This window comes from Neofelis nebulosa, chromosome 6, assembly GCF_028018385.1.
Source record: "Neofelis nebulosa isolate mNeoNeb1 chromosome 6, mNeoNeb1.pri, whole genome shotgun sequence".
NCBI lineage: Eukaryota > Metazoa > Chordata > Mammalia > Carnivora > Felidae > Neofelis > Neofelis nebulosa.
In genome coordinates this window covers 106562469-106577032 of record NC_080787.1, presented here as the reverse complement: position 1 = coordinate 106577032, position 14564 = coordinate 106562469, and the positions used below count along the sequence as shown (strand labels likewise).

General features: G+C 37.8%; 1 protein-coding gene across 2 annotated transcripts in view; it reads left to right on the top strand.

Annotated features, from left to right (window-relative positions):
• The window catches only part of HS3ST5 (heparan sulfate-glucosamine 3-sulfotransferase 5), a 261635-nt gene that overhangs the window by 109346 nt on the left and 137725 nt on the right, over positions 1-14564 (top strand). For both annotated transcript variants that reach the window (XM_058735024.1, XM_058735023.1), the window contains exon 2: positions 720-907. The gene's annotated coding sequence lies outside the window, so the exon portion shown is untranslated. The remainder of the gene's footprint in view (positions 1-719; positions 908-14564) is intronic.

Sequence of the window (14564 nt, the reverse complement as noted above, 5' to 3'; positions counted from 1 at the left end):
GTATTACACTCTTGTCATTTTGTATTTGACTTTGTATATTTCTGTGTGTGTTGCTTTCTCTACCCTTGAGGAGAATATTTTCATGATCTGTTACCAGTTTTAAAAATAGATGTTTTATTCCCTTTTTCCATTAGCCACTACCAATGTCTGCTTAACTTACTCAGCAAAGATGCTAGAATTTTGGTTTCCCTAAGTAGGCAACACAGATTGACTAGAAAGGATATTATTTTTGTTTATGTCTAGTTATCTTGGCAAGCATTACCATGTGAAAGAAAATATAGCGGAAGCACCAGATGATTCCATTGGGATTTTGTATAAGTATCACATTTTATCTTTTGTGGGGTGTGATAGAGTCTCATGTAAGGATATATTTCCAACAGAACTCATCAACCTTGACTTAGAAAGAAATCCAGTGCCAAAATCTGGCATCTGCACATCAAAGATAAAATTAGTAATACCACTTGATGCAGCGTTTAGACGAAATAGTCAATGAAAGCAGTATGAATTCCAGCAGAATCCTCTGCAGACAGCAGCATCATGCAATCCTGACTTCACAATGACATGAAATTTTAAATGACAACTGTGCTAAATCAGGGAGCCGCAAACCCGGGCCAAGTTTAAATTTAGTAACACTGCCAGTTTACTGCAAATAACCTTCTCCGTAGCAGATTCTCTATGAATTCCAGGTGACCGACTACTTGTTTTTCTGTCCTGTTCAGAGATAATCAGGTACCCGGAGGCTCCAGCACTGGTACCTAACCTTGTCAATGGCGTTTCTGGTGTCCACTTCCGGAGTCTCCCTGGCCAGCTTTGAAATACGTGGAGATTAGAGAGTCCGCTGCATATATTCTTGAAACTTTCCACCGTACGTGCTCAGACTTTTCTGAATAAGCATAAGGATTTGAAGGTAAGTGAATTTTGGAAGTCACTCACATGGCTGTGTAGCTCTTAATTATGTCAAAAGTGAATATTTACTATATTTAACAAAATATATAAAAGTAATAGCAGTTATTGAATATTAGGAAAATAGCCGTCTATGTGCAATTCCATAGCAAAAAAAAGGAAAATCAAATACAAAGTTTGAAAGTTGGTATATGTCGTGTAAATGTAAATACAGGTGGTATTCTTGATAACTGATAATCAGTTTCACACAAAAACATCACGATAATCACAGTGGTTCTCAAATTGTAATGTGTGTGAGAGTCACTGGGTGGGGAGAGGGTCAGTAAAATTCTGATACCTGGTTATACTTCACAGAGAGTTAGATTGACTGGATCTCAGATGTGACCCAGCAACCTGAATTTTTATTTACTCACGTCAAAATGATCCTGATGAATGTGCGTCTTGGGCCTTTGGGAAACGCTGAAGTTGGCACTCAAAATAATATGCTTCTGGGCGCCTGGGTGGCTCAGTCTGTTTTGCATCAGACTTCGGCTCAGGTCATGATCTTGCGGTTTGTGGGTTTGAGCCTCATGTCGGGCTCTGGGCTGACAGCTCAGAGCCTGGAGCCTGTTTGGGCTTCTGTGTCTCCCTCTCTCTCTGCCGCTCCCCCACTCACGCTCTGTCTCTCTCTCAAAAATGAATATTAAAAAAATATATATGCTTCTAATTTTCAAACTTTATATTAAATTGGGTTTTATGCCGTTTCCTTTGGCTACAAGAATAAATAAGGAAGGCACATTTAGCACAGAGGTGCTCAATTAGTGCTCTTTTTGTGACCCCCCCCCAACCCCCAAATTGAATTGTTAGTTCTCTTTTAATACTTCTTTTTCAAGTTCAGCATGATGGGCTAGGTCCCAGGGCTCCCTATCTTGCTTTCAGAGTAAGCTTGCAGTCTTTAACCGGTTCTCCGTTCTCTGTAATGTTTTAATTTATTCAGATGTTTATGCTTAGTGGATCAATTCTAAGAACCATCTGAGAAGATAGGAATAATGAGTTATTACCAGGATTGGCTGAGCATTTCTTTATTTTTGAAGTTTATTTTCTTTTCCTCTTAACTTGGGAAACTCAGCTTTAGATTTTTCAAAAGAACAGATTTGCTTAACACATCATCAGCTACTCATTTTCCTTTGCACATAAAAACTTCTAAGTCATGTGCTACCTTAACACAGGTTATACGCACATTTATTGAATATCATTTTATTATATTTCTTAATCTCATTTAGCAACTTCATCTTTACTGTGTGCAATTTTAAGTTAATGAAAAGTTTGGTTTTCTTACTCCGGTGATAAAAGTGATTAGTAGAGACATATTCAGAACAGAAAGTGTGATGATTCCTTAAAGGTACAACATGATATTATTTTCACAGTGAAGAGTGAAGTTTTTAATTAAAATCCTTTGATTGAGGGGCGCCTGGGTGGCGCAGTCGGTTAAGCATCCGACTTCAGCCAGGTCACGATCTCACGGTCCGTGAGTTCGAGCCCCGCGTCAGGCTCTGGGCTGATGGCTCGGAGCCTGGAGCCTGTTTCCGATTCTGTGTCTCCCTCCCCGCGTCAGGCTCTGGGCTGATGGCTCGGAGCCTGGAGCCTGTTTCCGATTCTGTGTCTCCCTCTCTCTCTGCCCCTCCCCCGTTCATGCTCTGTCTCTCTCTGTCCCAAAAATAAATAAAAAACGTTGAAAAAAAAATTAAAAAAAAAAAATAAATAAAAAAAGAAAAAAAATAAAATCCTTTGATTGAATTTCATTTTTTTTCACCCTATAAGTCTTTGTGTGCACATGTTCATATTGTATACAATTTCTTGTCAGTAAAATATCAAGTGGCAAAAATAAACCCTTAATAAAAAAAAAAAGTATATCCCTGTAGTGGCAATTAGCTATACATATTAGCTATTAGCATTACACAAAGAAAATGAATATAGACGTGGTTAAACAAGGTAGCACTTTTTTCAAGTAATCTAAAGATTTACAGAATTAGATCAACTGTAATCATGAATTTTTACATACATTTGTTGTCAGTGTTGTTCTCAATAGGCAATGCTCTCATTGCCATATCTGATGATAAAATCCTAAAATCTATAGTCCCCAAATTGTAAAATCCTCAAATATGTACTATACAAGTTCAATGAAGTTCTCAAATAAGATTTAATAAAGCTTTTAGTGCCAATCTTCTGTAATATTTTTATTTCAGAGAAATATAGAAACTACGCTTCTGCTTTTTCTTTTTTGTGTTCTTTTCCTTTTTTTCCTTCTCAGAAGAGCAGATGGAGAGAGAATGAAATTGTGTCCTCGAGTGAGTCACGTTCATTATCATTGGCATATTTGTCTTAAGTTGTGGCTCCCTAAAGAAAACTTACAATGTAGTTTCAGGGAACCTGAGTGAGACAACCTCCAGACACAGGAAGTAAAATATAACAACAAAAGGATAAATTATAGAAACTTTTTTAAAAAAATTTTTTAATGTTTATTTCTGAGACAGAGAGAGATAGAGCATGAGCGGGGGAGGGGCAGAGAGAGAGAGGGAGACACAGAATCCGAAGCAGGCTCCAGGCTCCGAGCAGTCAGCACAGAGCCCGGCATGAGGCTTGAACTCGTCAACCACAAGATCATGACCTGAGCTGAAGTCAGACGCTCAACTGACTGAGCCACACAGGCGCCCCTAGAAACTTTATTGAAGCATAGAAGCATAAAGTTTTAGAACAGAAATGGACCATTAAGATCTTCTAGTCTGGCCCCTCATGTATAATAACATTTTTTCTCTTCCAAACTTGCTGCATAGAAGGTTAGTACAAAGAGCAGGAATCATCAATCTGGAGAGCTATGATTTTTCAACGAGCGAAACTAAGCAAGTGTTTTTCAGTAATGATTTCTTGGGTAAGGAAGGCTAGAAGGAAATTTTCATCCAAGATGAAGGTTGAAGACGTAAAGACAATACCTGAGTACTTATGTCATTGAACTTAAAGTCATCAATTCTTTTAGTTGTCAGTAGATTATCTTTCATGTCATTCATTTAAAAATGAAAATAGCCAATTGAGGTCTACCTCAGGTTTGGTCAGCTTTATATGGAAATCTGATGTTGAAGGAGAAAAAGAGCTCAGAGTAAGATACAGCTTAGGATAGTAGAGCCATCTGGGACCATTCACAATATAGGAGAAAGGAGATTTAGCTATGTAAGAATCTCTGGGAGTGTTAGTGTTATTATGAAATAGTATAATAATGATATTTGTGAAATATCCAAAAAGATTAAAATGTATTTATTATTCTCAATTTAAGAAGTTGGAAAGTCATGAACATTTATGTAGTAAAGTATAATTTTTGATGTGTGGGAAATGCTCATAATGTGCTATAAATGAAAACAACAAGTTACAAACCATATTATGATGTGGTCCCATTTTTATTAAAAAAACAACAACAGATGAGTAGGAAGAAAATTGGAATGATATATATCAAAATATTTTTAATGGTTATGCTCAACTGATAAACTATGGTTGATTTTTATTGCTTCTCAGGGTATGTAAAACTGTTTCTAAGTATGGATTATTAATGTAATTTAAAAATATTTTTCAAGGGATGGGAAAATGTTCAGTTATCTGGAAATTTACTTTTGTAGAACTGTAAGGTAGTCCTGAAAATGTTTGTTTAAAATAGTCTTAAAGGGGGGCACCTGGGTGGCTCAGTCGGTTAAGCGTCCGACTTCGGCTCAGGTCATGATCTCGCAGTCGTTGAGTTCAAGCCCCGTGTCGGGCTCTGTGCTGACAGCTCAGAGCCTGGAGCCTGCTTCAGATTCTGTGTCTCCCTCTCTCTCTGACCCTCCCCCATTCATGCTCTGTCTCTCTCTGTCTCAAAAATAAAATAAACGTTAAAAAAATTTTTTTTTTTTAAAAAGAAGAAAAAAAATAAAATAAAATAGTCTTAAAGGAAGGCTCTCGATCTTATAGTATTAAACTGATTTAAATATGAGAATATTACTTACAATTAGAGCAAAATGATTTTTAGATATAACTGTTCATTTGTGGATATTGTACTAAACTAAAATTTTCAATTTTCCCTCTTCATTAAACACTGATAACTTCAGATTATGACAGTTAATTCCTTAGAAATATCCTTTATTTCTTGAATCAGATAATTCCAATGTGCGGTTCAGGAATTTTCTAACTATAATAGCTTGCTCCATTTGGAGGATAATTTTATATGTTTGGTTACATTAGTGTTAATATGTCTTTGTTCTTTAAATCTCCAGCGTAACATACGCTTAGTCTCACCATTATTACTACCAGCTGTGGTTGGCCTATGATTTTTGTTCATTCTGTCTGAATCCAAAGTAATTAGCTCTTTAGTTTAATGACAATATTTGTTAATGGGTTTTTAGGGCCAAATTCTGCTGTTAGAGAGTGGGTGGTATATTTGAAGATAGAATCTGGCCCTTATGTTTTAAGCATAAGCTGTGTAATTTGATTTCAAAATGATGGTTTAGAGAGTTTGGGGTAGGAAAACTGAATCTACATTTATCTGAAGTTTCTCAGTTTCAAGAAACAGAAAATGAAAGTGACAATTTATGTAAACGAAAAACAGACCCACTGAAAATTCTCTAATACAGCTATCCTGCATGAGTCATTCCGTACATAGTTAGAATAAGAAAAGAAATGATAATTTTCAAGCAGACGTTAGGTAGATTCTCTTATGTCATGGGCACATGTTGAGTCCTTTAAGTGCAATGAAATGCTTTTGGTCATTGTATTTTTTTCAGCTTTATTGAGATATAATTGACATATAACATTATATAAATTTAAGGTGTACAGTATGATGATTTGATACACATATGTATTGCAAAATGATTACCACAATAAGGTTAGTTAACATATCCATCAGCTCCCATGATTAAGAGAGTAGATCTTAAATGTTCTCACCACACACAAAAAAATGATCATTGTATTTTTTTAAGGACTCAGTGAAATGAAAAGAACCTTTGCCTGGGATCGCTGGGGTTCAAGATCGGACTCAGCTTCCTAGTAGTGGTATGACCTTGGAGAACTCTCTTTTCCTCTCCTTGGGCTTCAGTTTCTTCATCCTAAAATAAGGCCTTTGTTGTTGATGATCCTAGTGTCCCCTTCCAGCTCTGAAATGATAACTCACAGTGCTTTAAAAAACACTATGGGGAAGGCACAGGACGGCAAGGAATATGCAATGACTTGAGCTTAACGAATAACAAATCATTAAGTCTTGGGGTGCCTGGGTGGCCCAGTCGGTTGAGCATCCGACTTCGGCTCAGGTCATGATCTCGCGGTTCGTGAGTTCGAGCCCGGCGTTGGGCACTGTGCTGACAGCATAGAGCCTGGAGCCTGCTTCGAATTCTGTGTCTCCCTCTCTCTCTGCTCCTCCCCCGCTCATGCTCTGTCTCTCTCTCTGTCTTTCAAAAAAACATTAAAAAAATAATAAGTAAATAAATCAGTAAGTCTACTAAAAGGTACTTTGGAGACATTTTGGCCTTAAGAACTCACCTTCAATGAACGATGTGGTACTTTCGGCCTACGCTGGGGGGTTATGTGGAAGAGACTATAGGCTTGCTCCATCGGAAGTATTCAAGGAGACCAATTTTGGCAAAAGTTAAAAAAGGAAACAAAACTCATCTAATAACAGTTGAGATATCTAACAATGGAAAAAGATGCCTTGGGAGATCATGAATTCGCTGTCATCATAGGAAAGAAAGTGGATCCCAAGGGTTATATGACCTGCCAACTGCCTTTCATGGTATAAAAGCTAAAAGCAAATATACTGAGCAGAGCGGCACTCAGGAAGTGCTGTTATCAATGAGCCCTCCTGGAGGTCACTGTTGGAGGACAAATTCCATCAAACCTAGAAGTGGCCATGGCAACAACTGCAAAAGAACTGATTGTGAGCATTGCCCAGTTTAACCCTAAAACTAAATCTGAAATACGTATGTAGATGAGGGTGGCAGACAGATCATACCAGCAAAACTCCCTATAGATCTAAAGCAACCAACAAGAATTAGGAGGATGTGACAGGAGTAAGTGGTATATTGGCTTTACTCGTAATATCTAGGGATTGGTGGGTACCATTTCCACCTGACAAAGCAAGTTCTAGAAGTATTACAGAGTAGGAAAAAAAGGCACTAAGAAAGTGATGTCCAACATTAGGTCACAAAGAATGGGGGAAGAAAGAGGGGAAAAAATGCTTTTTCTGTGCTCATAATAGAGAAATGGTCAATATTCTAAAGATACAGAAGATCAAAGTTATTATATGAAGTTACTGACTTCACATATATATGTTATTACATGAACTTAACAAAGTCATAAATTAGAAGTAAATGTGTACCCTATTAAATATGCTTAAGAAGCTACATATAAATATCAAACAAGGTGAACAGACCATATAATGACTGATTTTCAAAACCTTTAGCAGAAAACTTAAAATATTATGGAATAATGTCCCTGTCATATCTTTCATATTAATAAATGTAAAGAAACGCATTGATTTGTTTAACAGAAATTCTTTTTAGACATTTTTTAATGTTTTATTTATTTTTGAGAGAGAGAGCATGAATGGGAGCTGGGGAGGGATAGAGAGAGAGGGGAACAGAAGATCCAAAGCAAGCTCTGTGCTCACAGCAGCAAGCCCGATGCAGGGCTCGAGCTCACAAAGTGTGAGATCATGATCTGAGCTGATGTCGGACACTCGACCAACTGAGCCGCCCAGGCACCCCGAAAGAAATTCTTTTCGATTAGATCACAGTGCAGAAGCAAATTATAAGCTTGTATACAAGGATGAGACCAAAACAAAGTTATTAAAAATTTTAAAAATGAAAGGGTAGGTGAATACAGCCTAAATATTTTAGGAGTTCGAATTTTACCATCAGAAAAGGTAAAATTTAGAGGCACCTGGCTGGTTCAGTCGGTGGAGCACACAGCTCTTGATCTTGGGGTTGTGGGTTTGAGCCCCATGTTGGGTGTAGTGATGGCTTAAAAATAAAATCTTTAAAAATTTTAAAGAAAAAGCAGAAAAGGTGAAATTTGGGGCCAAAAAACATTAATTAAGGCAAAAGAGGGACTTTATAGTGGATACTCATATAATGAAGGTATACAGTCATAAATAAATAATAGCTTTAAGGGCTATCATAGAAGTTTGTTCGGCAAATGAACCTAACTTCTGAAAACATCCCAAGAAATAGCCATAGTCCATATTTTAGTCCAAAAAGTAATATTCTCTGTTATAAAGCAAAACACTTATATTGAAATTTATTTTCAAGGGAAAATATTTCTGTATCAAAACAAAACTACCTATTAACCAAAAATTAAGTACTTGATAGGGGCGCCTGGGTGGCACAGTCGGTTGAGCGTCCGACTTCAGCCAGGTCACGATCTCGCGGTCCGTGAGTTCGAGCCCCGCATCAGGCTCTGGGCTGACGGCTCGGAGCCTGGAGCCTGTTTCCGATTCTGTGTCTCCCTCTCTCTCTGCCCCTCCCCCGTTCATGCTCTGTCTCTCTCTGTCCCAAAAATAAATAAAAAACGTTGGAAAAAAAAAAAAAATTAAGTACTTGACTGAGGATGATTTTTTTTTCATTATCAGCACAAAGGAGTTACAAGTTGCTTCTCATAGGAAGAAAACACAAACCATAGATTCCACTAAACATATACATTAAACTTATTTGATTTGAAAGAAAATGGACCGTTCAGACTCCCCCCCACCCCAACCACGACAGCCATTCTTTTTTTTTTTTTAAGTTTATTTATTTATTTTCTTTTAAGTTTATTTTTATTTTGAGAGAGACAGAGACAGCATCGGCAGGGGAGGGGCGAGAGAGAGAGAGACAGAGAGAGAGACAGAGAATACCATGCAGGCTCCACACTGTCAGTCCAGAGCCTGATGCAGGGCTCAAACTCACGAACCTTGAGATCATGACCTGAGCCAAAATCAAGAATTGGACGCTTAACCAACTGAGCTATCCAGACGCCCCTGTTGTTTTTTGGGTTTTTTTTTTTTAACATTTATTTATTTTTGAGAGAGAGGGAGAGACAGTGTGAGCCGGGAAAGGGCAGAGACAGAAGGAGACACAGAATCCCAAGCGGCTTCCAGGTTCCAAACTGTCAGCGCAGAGCCTGACGCAGGGCTTGAACCCACGAACCCTAAGTCCATGACCTGAACTGAAGTGGGACTCTTAACCAATTGAGCCACCGAGGTGCTCCCCACTGACAGGTATTTTTAGCAGCGGGATATAATTTCAGAGTTTCTGCAGTTAAGAGGTTTCTGCTGAGCCAAAATTTTCATTCTGCTTAGGAATGCAGATTGTAATCGTTGCTGCCCTCATTTTGCAGATTCCTATGTTCAGTAAGGAACAACTAGGTAACTTTAGTTCTAAGTTACCACACCCTTCAAGCATAGTCCCATCAACTCAACTTAGTTATCATGCAAAGCCGTTTAGCCTCACAAGTGAAATGGAATACAGTTGAATTGCTTTTCTAATGTAATACCTATTTATAATAAATGCAAAGTGGTTTATGATGGCAGACTTGGTAGAGCATGAGAAATTATGAGGGAAAAAAGCTTATTTTTTTTTTCTGACCTAAAATTGTGAAGAAATGTCATGTATGCTAGTGGGTGACACTCCTATTAAAATAAAAAGAGAAAAATATTCAAAACTAAAAATTTAATACATTGGCCTTTATGATCTATTACTTCAGCAAAAAGAAATTTAAATGAAGCTATTATATTTCAGAATAGCATTTTATTCCTAGGTAGCACAGTTTTTCTAATTTACACAAATTCTCTCTGGTTTAATTTCTTTCAGTCCTACTAGGCCTCAACCACATGGGCCAGAATCCCCTCACTTTTGTTTGAAAAAGTAGGGGCACCTGGGTGGCTCAGTCGGTTGAGCGACCGACTTCAGCTCAGGCCATGATCTCGCGGTCTGTGAGTTCGAGCCCCGCGTCAGGCTCTGTGCTGACAGGCATAGAGCCTGGAGCCTGCTTCCGATTCTGTGTCTCCCTCTCTCTCTCTGCCCCTCCCCCACTCATGCCCTGTCTCTGTCGCAGAAATAAGTAAACATTAAAAACCTGCATATCAAGATAATCCCTTCTTTAAAAAAAAAAAAAAGAAAGAAAAAGTAAACATGGCTCAAATCTCATCCTTTGCTGATGGTAGAAAAACCAAGTCTGTAACAAATGCAAGCTAAACTACAGAAATCACACATTACCATAAAGTAGATTGCTAAGGTTTTGGTCTTATCCTTTGAGTAAGAACATTCTAGATGGTAGTTTCATTCATCAAGTCAGGTGAGATGGCGCCTGAGCCGATGTTTTACAACCGCGAGCTGCGCTGGCTCAGGTAATTCTGTTTGCTCTTCCATTAACTGATCTTCGTTCATGAGTAAGGTATGTATGCCAGGCCACAACAGCTCCATTTTCATTGTGCCTGCTCAATATTGCCAAATGTAAGGATCGATTTGTACAACAAGGGAAGTAAAGGTCTATCTAAGCCCGATAGGTAATTTATAAACTGTACTGGCTTGAAATGTATTTGTTTTTTATGCATAGTAGTGTGATTCCAGCCGAGAATCAAGACCCATACCTGGATACGTGATAACCCAGTGTAAACTTCATTTCTTCATTCATTCAACAAGTATACGGGTAGTAACTACTAAGTGCCAGGATGTTCTAGGACTTGAGATGTGTCCGCGAACAAAACGTGGCCATTTGGCGGGGGACATGCAGACAATAAAAATTAATCATAACAAGTAAGTAAATTACATAATGCTATAGACAACAAAAAGGCATGAGAGAAAGAGAATGAAGTAAGACAGGCAGGGAGAGAGTGATAGGATGCAGGGCAGTAGGAGCCGATCTGATACTGTTGTACCAGGACCCGCTCCTCTGGCAGATGTTTTTCTACGTTCAGTCTGGCTCATTTTGAGAGGGAGGGGGCGGGTGGGGTGCAAGTGAGTGGGGGGCAGAGATGGAGAGAAGGAGAGAGAAGCAGGGCTCACCCCAGGTGGGGTGGGGCTCATGTTTTACCAAAGGGGGGCTCGAGCTCACCCCATGTGGGGCTTGAACTCACAAACCATGAGATCATGATCTGAGCCAAAGTCAGATGCTTAACCCACTGAGCCACCCAGGAGCCCCCAGTCTGGCTGTCTTAAAATCAGAATATGTGGATTGGACTTGGAGGGTGGAATCATTATTACATGACATTTCCAAATGTTCTTATTTTAATGACAAGCTCCCATACATTGACATTCATGCTTGAGATAATTACCTTAGAGTTTACCCAAATTAAAGCAATCAACTTCATGTGTTTTCTAAGTTTTAGCTTTAGAGTTCTTTGCTTGGTTTTATTACAGGTGATCTAATTAACAAGTGCTCTCCAAGTAGTACTGTGGAATTTCCAGGGGGGTCAAACAGTGAAGAATAAAAAATGATCTTAAATTTAAATGTTTTCCTTTGTCCTGAGACTTTATAATTTATGGAGTAGTTTTAAATTATGGCATGACTATAGCCATAATCCTTGTCAGTGATGTTAAGCGATGCCAAATTAGTTCAAAAAGGTCTAAACATCCCATAAGAAAATATTAACTTTTAGAATTAATCTGGATTTTGAAAGTAGTTAGGACCCTTGAGATAAGATTCTTGATTATCAGAAAAATGAAGACTGAACTCTACATTTGAGTACGCATTGAAAAAAAACAAAAAACAAAAAAACAACAACCTGGGGCGCCTGCGTGGCTCAGTCAGTTAAGCCTTCAACTTCGGCTCAGGTCATGATCTTGTGGTCGGTGAATTCGAGCCCTGCGTCAGGCTCTGTGCTCACAGCTCAGAGCCTGGAGCCTGCTTTGGATTCTGTGCTCCCCCCCTTCTCTGCCCCTCCCCCACTCATGCTCTGTCTCTCAAAAATAAATAAATGTTTAATTTTTTTTTTAAACAACCTAGAGTCATTTTGAATTTATTCATATTGTGATGCCACCTTAAGAACTATTTTTATGGGGCACCTGGGTGGCTCAGTCGGTAAAGCATTCGACTTCAGTTCGGCTCATGATCTCACAGTTCGGTTCGTGAGTTCAAGCCCAGTGTCAGGCTCTGTGCTGACAGCTCAGAGCCTGGGGCCTGCTTCAAATTCTGTATCTCCCTCCTTCTCTGCCCCTCCCCAGCTCACACCGTGTCTTTCTCTCTCTCAAAATAAATAAACATTAAAAAAAAGAATTATTTTCATGTTGATCATCATGTGCTTCCAATGCTATAGCATCACAGCCTCCTGGAACTGGAAGTGATCCCAGAAATTGTCTTCCAACTGCTTATATTTTGCAGGTGTGAAAACTGAGTCCCACAGAGGGTACTTAATTTGTGCAGGTTAAATAGTATGTGCAGTTCTAGGAGGCCAGTTAGTGGTAACACTGGGACAGGAATACATCCTTTAAAATCCCGGTAGAGTATGTTTCCAGGTACATCCCTCTATCCGAGATTTTCCACTGCTTATTATTAAAATAATGTTTCTTTTAAAACAAGGAGTTTTGCTGATACCTTTGAATTCCACAAAGTAATCTTAATAGTGTGTCTGCGCTCCCAGAATGGTCTTGCTTATTTGATAACCTCTTCAGCACTACCAGAATTACCTTAAAAAAAAAAAAAAAAAATTAGAATGATCTTTTGAGATTTCTTTCTTTGAAAAATAAATGAAATTATTTATGAAGCCATGAAATTAACTTACCCGTTCATCAGTAGATACAGCACAAATGAAATGCAACTGTATTAGTTTTCAAGGAATTGTGGAAGGAGAAAGTTATAAATAGTAAAATGCTGAGTTTAGAAAGCAGCTTAAGTAACATCTGGGCCCTGGGTCCCTTGGCGTCCTTAGGAAATGATACAGGCTCCTGTGAGAGCTCTCTGAATCCTCAGAAGGGAAAATTATGTAACTCATTGGAAAATAATTTTAGTAGATTTAATAGAGCAGAGAGGCAGTATATTCAAAACACAAAAAGAAAAGTGTAAAAAACTGCTAAGACCAGGGAGTTTTATATGCCAGAAAAAAAAAAAAAAACAAAGAAAAAAACAATTAAATCAGTATCAATTAATTTCCTAAGACAGCTTCTAGTTTAAGCATTACAATACAGCTTAAAATGTTGTACATTCTGTGCTTAGAAATGGATTCTAAATTCGCTTGCAATGAACGATATAACCATGGCTTTATAATGACAAAATTGGGCTTTCTCATTGACAGAAGAGAATTTTAATATGTATTTCCAGGCATATTATTTATTGAACTAATATAATTTAAATCTTAAGTGAATTAAAAAGTATGTGTAACATTAGGTATGTGGCTCTAAGTGATTGATGATGATGATTATGGAAAACAGCTGTAAATACCTGGGGTCCAGCCGACTTAATGAGTACTTGTGAACTTACCAAGGTTTTGATGGTTTTGTCTGATAGTGAATGAAGTTCACTGTACAGTCTGACCAATTTTTACTTGCTATTGTGCACTTGTAAATCCTATAAGACTAAGACACTAAAAACTGGACGTTCTATCTATTCCAATATTCGAAACACAGTTCAACTAAAGTCTTCTGTAGTAAGTAAAGTTAATTGAAAATTATAATTTAAAACTACATCTGGTTCTTATTATGTGATGGCAAATTATTAACATTCTAACATTAGGCATTTTAGGCTAATTGTTTATTATTTTCAACAATAACAAAAAAGATGTTTAAGAAAATACAAGGCTAATATATTTCAGATTACCAATGAGGAGGAAAACTGACAATAACTGATTTATGCTTATTTTTGATTGATTGAATTCATTTTGTCTGAAGCCCTTAGTGATGTCTTTGGAAATTTCTGTCCCTTTTTTTCCTCTCCCCCCTTCCATGAATATTTATGTGATTTAGAAGGCATCACATTTTTTGCATATTCTTTTCCCAAAGGAACATTTTTTTCCCCATTTTTAATCACTTCATAGGTGAATTGCTCTCTGATAACCAAGGGAATTAGTGGGCTAGACTTCCCTTTTATGTAAATCTAGGTGATCAGAGTGTCTTAGTTTGCCACTTGAGGTGAATAAAATTGAATATACCTTTGCCTTTCATTGTCTTTTCACACATTATGTAAATTGGTAAGAATAAAGTAATGTGATTGAAAGTATGGTTTGACAGACAATATCATGTAATATAATATCCAAATACTTATAAGCTAGAAATAGTGCCTTGAGGCACCACATTTATTGTGAATGAGCATTTGCACTTATACATTTTTGTCTAGAGCTCAGACTTGCACAATAAATCACTTACTGTAGAAAGTAGAACCGGTTTCAAAAGGGTAACAAAGAAATAGCAAATGCCATTTCTTCCCGCAAAGCGCTTTCAGTCTATTTGGGGAAGTAACGCACAGAGACATAAGACAGAAGTCAGGTTGTAAATACACAGAGTTAATAATAATAGCAATTCTATATGGATTGCCATGGACATTATAAATTCTCTTTCTGTATTTTATATGTAAATAAATGCAATACATAGAAAAGCTTAATCCAAAAGTGGCACTCAGGTGCATTTCCTAATAATATGGACTCAACATAAGAAAGTCATGAGGCGCCTGGGTGGCTCAGTCGGTTCAGCGTCCAACTTCAGCTC